Consider the following 6,825-nt stretch of genomic DNA (forward strand, 5'->3'; position numbering starts at 1 on the left):
CAGTCTCTCAACGCTAAGACAACAGCCGCCGTGCCGGTACAAGTTACTGCTGAACATTCTCGTCTCTACGGCCTGTCTTTTGACAGAACTGATGTCCCTTAGCTTTAAGTGAATACACATAACGTAGCTAATTTTGGCTAATGGCGATCGTAGTTTGTTTACGACGCTATGGCAGCATGAAAACGGTGGTCAGGTAGAACAGTAGCTACGACATACTTACCTTGATTAAGAGGTAGCTCATTTTCGTTTACTTTGACGTTTTCAACACATGAAACATGATCATGTGATTGTTTTCATTTCGAAAGAAGTGCTGTCTAGTATGTCAGTTAAGTACGATACATGGGAATGAGATGCTTTAAGTTTATCTTGTTCTCACCGTGAAGACTGGTTAGTCCAAAGACTGTGTTTAGGTATACATTTTCTGTGAATTACCTTTCATTTTGAGTAAAGACGTCCATATGACAGATTTCGGTTACGTTCCTGTAGAGCCTAAAATACGCTGTTGCGACCCTTAGTTGCTAAAATTCCTATGTTTCACACTATCTATTCGTCCTACACCTTTGGTCAAGCGTTTTTTCCTAAACCTGTATAACGCTGCTCGATGACAAACCTCCTTCAACCAGCACTGCTAAAATTATTCATTTTTTTACGTACGTTACATATACGTTGTTGGATGACTCCCAACCCGGTCGTCCGCCTATATTCCATGGTGTCACTGAAGTCCAGCACGCTATCCACAAAATCACGAAACTGGTACCATATTCGCATATTGACACATTACTGACTGTGAGTACATTCACAAATACAGATCTACATCTACATCTACATCCATACTCCGCAAGCCACCTGACGGTGTGTGGCGGAGGGTACCTTGAGTACCTCTATCGGTTCTCCCTTCTATTCCAGTCTCGTATTGTTCGTGGAAAGAAGGCTTGTCGGTATGCTTCTGTGTGGGCTCTAATGTCTCTGATTTTATCCTCTTGGTCTCTTCGCGAGATATACGTAGGAGGGAGCAATATACTGCTTGACTCTTCGGTGAAGGTATGTTCTCGAAACTTTGACAAAAGCCCGTAACGAGCTACTGAGCGTATCTCCTGCACAGTCTTCCACTGGAGTTTACCTATCATCTCCGTAACGCTTTCGCGATTACTAAATGATCCTGTAACGAAGCGCGCTGCTCTCCGTTGGATCTTCTCTATATCTTCTATCAACCCTATCTGGTACGGATCCCACACTGCTGAGCAGTATTGAAGCAGTGGGCGAACAAGCGTACTGTAACCTACTTCCTTTGTTTTCGGATTGCATTTCCTTAGGATTCTTCCAATGAATCTCAGTCTGGCATCTGCTTTACCGACGATCAACATTATATGATCATTCCATTTTAAATCACTCCTAGTGCGTACTCCCAGATAATTTATGGAATTAACTGCTTCCAGTTGCTGATCTGCTATTTTGTAGCTAAATAATAAAGGATCTATCTTTCTGTGTATTCTCAGCACATTACAATTGTCTACATTGAGATTCAATTGGCATTCCCTGCATCATGCGTCAATTCGCTGCAGATCCTCCTGCATTTCAGTACAATTTTCCATTGTTACAACCTCTCGATACACCACAGCATCATCTGCAAAATGCCTCAGTGAACTTCCGATGTCATCCACCAGGTCATTTATGTATATTGTGAATAGCAACGGTCCTATGACACTCCCCTGCGGCACACCTGAAATCACTCTTACTTCGGAAGACTTCTCTCCATTCAGAATGACATGCTGCGTCCCGTTGTCTAGGAACTCCTCAATCCGATCACACAATTGGTCTGATAGTCCATATGCTCTTACTTTGTTCATTAAACGACTGTGGGGAACTGTATCGAACGCCTTGCGGAAGTCAAGAAACACGGCATCTACCTGTGAACCCGTGTCTATGGCCCTCTGAGTCTCGTGGACGAATAGCGCGTGCTGGGTTTCACATGACCGTCTTTTTCGAAACCTTGCCCGCATCTCGTGGTCGTGCGGTAGCGTTCTCGCTTCCCACTCCCGGGTTCCCGGGTTCGATTCCCGGCGGGGTCAGGGATTTTCTCTGCCTCGTGATGGCTGGGTGTTGTGTGCTGTCCTTAGGTTACTTAGGTTTAAGTAGTTCTAAGTTCTAGGGGACTGATGACCATAGATGTTAAGTCCCATAGTGCTCAGAGCCATTTGGACCATTTGAATTTTTTTTCGAAACCCATGCTGATGCCTACAGAGTAGATTTCTAGTCTCCAGAAAAGTCATTATACTCGAACACATTACGTGTTCCAAAATCCTACAACTGATCGACGTTAGAGATATAGGTCTATAGTTCTGCACATCTGTTCGACGTCGCTTCTTGAAAACGGGGATGACCTGTGCCCTTTTCCAATCCTTTGGAACGCTACGCTCTTCTAGAGACCTATGGTACACCGCTGCAAGAAGGGGGGAAGTTCCTTCGCGTACTCTGTGTAAAATTGAACTGTTATCCCATCAGGTCCAGAGGCCTTTCCTCTTTTGAGCGATTTTAATTGTTTCTCTATCCCTCTGTCGTCTATTTCGATATCTACCATTCTGTCATCTGTGCGACAATCTAGAGAAGGAACTACAGTGCAATCTTCCTCTGTGAAACAACTTCTGAAAAAGACATTTAGTATTTCGGCCTTTAGTCTGTCATCCTTTGTTTCAGTACCATTTTGGTCACAGAGTGTCTGGACATTTTGTTTTGATCCACCTACTGCTTTGACATAAGACCAAAATTTCTTAGGATTTTCTGCCAAGTCAGTACATAGAACTTTACTTTCGAATTCATTGAACGCCTCTCGCATAGCCCTCCTCACACTACATTTCGCTTCGCGTAATTTTTGTTTGTCTGCAAGGCTTTGGCTATGTTTGTGTTTGCTGTGAAGTTCCCTTTGCATCCGCAGCAGTTTTCTAACTCGGTTGTTGTACCACGGTGGCTCTTTTCCATCTCTTACGATCTTGCTTGGCACATACTCACCTAACGCATTATGTACGACGGTTTTGAACTTTGTCCACTGATCCTCAACACTATCTGTACTTGAGACAAAACTTTTGTGTTGAGCCAACAGGTACTCTGAAATCTGCTTTTTGTCACTTTTTCTAAACAGAAAAATCTTCCTACCCTTTTTAATATTCCTATTTACGGCTGAAATCAACGATGCCGTAACCGCTTTATGATCGCTGATTCCCTGTTCTGCGTTAACTTTTTCAAATAGTCCGGGTCTGTTTGTCACCAGAAGGTGTAATATGTTATCGCCACGAGTCTGTTCTCGGTTTAACTGCTCAAGGTAGTTTTCAGATAAAGCACTTAAAAAAATTTCACTGGATTCTTTGTCCCTGCCACCCGTTATGAACGTCTGAGTCTCCCAGTCTATGTCCGGCAAATTAAAATCTCCACCCAGAACTATAACATGGTGGGGAAATCTACTCGAAATATTTTCCAAATTATCCTTCAGGTGCTCAGCTACAACAGCTGCTGAGCCAGTGGGCCAATAGAGACATCCAATTACCATGTCTGAGCCTGCTTTAACCGTGACCTTCACCCAAATCATTTCACATTTCGGATCTCCGTCAATTTCCTTCGATACTATTGCACTTCTTATCGCTATAAACAGGCCTCCCCCTTCACTGTCCAGCCTGTCTCTGCGGTATACATTCCAATCTGAGTTTAGGATTTCATTACTGTTTACGTCTGGTTTCAGCCAACTTTCTGTCTCTAGTACTACACTCCTGGAAATGGAAAAAAGAACACATTGACACCGGTGTGTCAGACCCACCATACTTGCTCCGGACACTGCGAGAGGGCTGTACAAGCAATGATCACACGCACGGCATAGCGGACACACCAGGAACCGTGGTGTTGGCCGTCGAATGGCGTTAGCTGCGCACCATTTGTGCACCGCCGCCGTCAGTGTCAGCCAGTTTGCCGTGGCATACGGAGCTCCATCGCAGTCTTTAACACTGGTAGCATGCCGCGACAGCGTGGACGTGAACCGTATGTGCAGTTGACGGACTTTGAGCGAGGGCGTATAGTGGCCATGCGGGAGGTCGGGTGGACGTACCGCCGAATTGCTCAACACGTGGGGCGTGAGGTCTCCACAGTACATCGATGTTGTCGCCAGTGGTCGGCGGAAGGTGCACGTGCCCGTCGACCTGGGACCGGACCGCAGCGACGCACGGATGCACGCCATGACCGTAGGATCCTACGCAGTGCCGTAGGGGACCGCACCGCCACTTCCCAGCAAATTAGGGACACTGTTGCTCCTGGGGTATCGGCGAGGACCATTCGCAACCGTCTCCATGAAGCTGGGCTACGGTCCCGCACACCGTTAGGCTGTCTTCCGCTCACGCCCCAACATCGTGCAGCCCGCCTCCAGTGGTGTCGCGACAGGCGTGAATGGAGGGACGAATGGAGACGTGTCGTCTTCAGCGATGAGAGTCGCTTCTGCCTTGGTGCCAATGATGGTCGTATGCGTGTTTGGCGCCGTGCAGGTGAGCGCCACAATCAGGACTGCATACGACCGAGGCACACAGGGCCAACACCCGGCATCATGGTGTGGGGAGCGATCTCCTACACTGGCCGTACACCACTGGTGATCGTCGAGGGGACACTGAATAGTGCACGGTACATCCAAACCGTCATCGAACCCATCGTTCTACCATTCCTAGATCGGCAAGGGAACTTGCTGTTCCAACAGGACAATGCACGTCCGCATGTATCCCGTGCCACCCAACGTGCTCTAGAAGGTGTAAGTCAACTACCCTGGCCAGCAAGATCTCCGGATCTGTCCCCCATTGAGCATGTTTGGGACTGGATGAAGCGTCGTCTCACGCGGTCTGCACGTCCAGCACGAACGCTGGTCCAAGTGATGCGCCAGGTGGAAATGGCATGGAAAGCCGTTCCACAGGACTACATCCAGCATCTCTACGATCGTCTCCATGGGAGAATAGCAGCCTGCATTGCTGCGAAAAGCGGATATACACTGTACTAGTGCCGACATTCCGACATTGTGCATGCTCTGTTGCCTGTGTCTATGTGCCTGTGGTTCTGTCAGTGTGACCATGTGATGTATCTGACCCTAGGAATGTGTCAATAAAGTTTCCCCTTCCTGGGACAATGAATTCACGGTGTTCTTATTTCAATTTCCAGGATTGTATATGGGCGTTGTGACCGTTTATTAGTGAGAGCAGTTCTGGGACCTTTCTGTAGACGCTCCTGCAGTTTACTATTAGCACATTAATATTGTTATTCCCTGTTGCATTTTGCCTACTCCTACCTTGCCGCGTCTCAGGAGGCGTCTGTCGGGCCTTGGGAGGGGATTCTCTAACCTAAAAAACCCCCATGTGCACTCCACACGTACTCCGCTAGCCTTGTAGCAGCTTCCGGCCTGTAGTGCACGCCTGACCTATTCAGGGGGACCCTACATTTCTCCACCCGATAGCGGAGGTCGAGAAATTTGCACCCCAGATCTCCGCAGAATCGTCTGAGCCTCTGGTTTAAGCCTTCCACTCGGCTCCAAACCAGAGGACCGCGATCGGTTCTGGGAACGATACTACAAATAGTTAGCTCTGATTTCACCCTGCGAGCGAGGCTTTCCGCCTTCACCAATTCCGCCAACCGCCTGTACGAACTGAGGATGACCTCTGAACTCAGACGGCAGGAGTCACTGGTGCCGACATGAGCAACAATTTGCAGTCGGGTGCACCCAGTGCTCTCTATCGCCGCCGGTAGGGCCTCCTCCACATCTCGGATGAGACCCCCCGGCAAACAGACAGAGTGAACACTGGCCTTCTTCCCCGACCTTTCCGCTATTTCCCTAAGGGGCTCCATCACTCGCCTAACGTTGGAGCTCCCAATAACTAATAAACCCCTCCCCCCGTGTGCCTGCTCGGACCTTGCTGAAGGAGCAGCCACTTGTCCACCCACAGGCAGAGCGGGCGATGCCACATGGCCAGCCTCCACATTTACCCTCCGCCTTGTGCGCCGCGAACGCCGCTGAACCCGCCACTCCCCTTGGGGAGAGGGTGGCCCAACCGCGGCCGGTATCCGCGAAGATGTCTCGACAGCAGGGTCAGTGGGTGAAGCCCTGAAGTAACACCTGGGCTGTACGATGCGACGCACCAGACTCCCCACTGCCGCTACACTCCGAGGTAGTGATGGTAGTGATGTAGAAGCTGCGATGACTTTTACGTTAATTCTCCGTCCCTTGCAGCCGTAAGACCTTTTTCGCTGCCTCAGCGAATGATTGTTGCCTCTAGCGCCGTGGAAAGCTGGAATTTTAAACTCTCCCGCGAATAATGGCGGTGGTGTGAAGTGAATGTAAACGATTAAAAAATTTACATGCAAGAGTTCGTTATCAAAATAAGAGTGAATCCTTGCTTGGCTCAGCGACGTAATGTTTAAAATTTTCTCATAGCAGAACCTCGCATAGTCCTCCAGTTGCTAAGTGCGTGTCCATCCAAACACGTGAATCACACTCCTAGTCGCTGGCCAGTCGTACCATTTTAAGGCATCCGGACACTGCTGTTTCGCACTCCACACATTCACGGGTGGCCTTCTGTCACAGTTGCCTCCAGCTGATGTTACCCTTAACTCCTGAGAATCAGGACATTGTGTGAGAAAATCTTCCGGAAAACAGGTACAGAAATCGTAAAAACATAACCCCAAAACATTTTTATCCACGCCAGTTAACGCGTGTGATACTGTTTTATTATGCTCACCTGGGTCACACGCATTGTGGAGAATGGGCGAAGCGATAAGACGACGTGAAACGTATGTACACTCCAGGGCTCCTAA

This window comes from Schistocerca americana, chromosome 11 (assembly GCF_021461395.2).
Source record: "Schistocerca americana isolate TAMUIC-IGC-003095 chromosome 11, iqSchAmer2.1, whole genome shotgun sequence".
Lineage (NCBI taxonomy): Eukaryota > Metazoa > Arthropoda > Insecta > Orthoptera > Acrididae > Schistocerca > Schistocerca americana.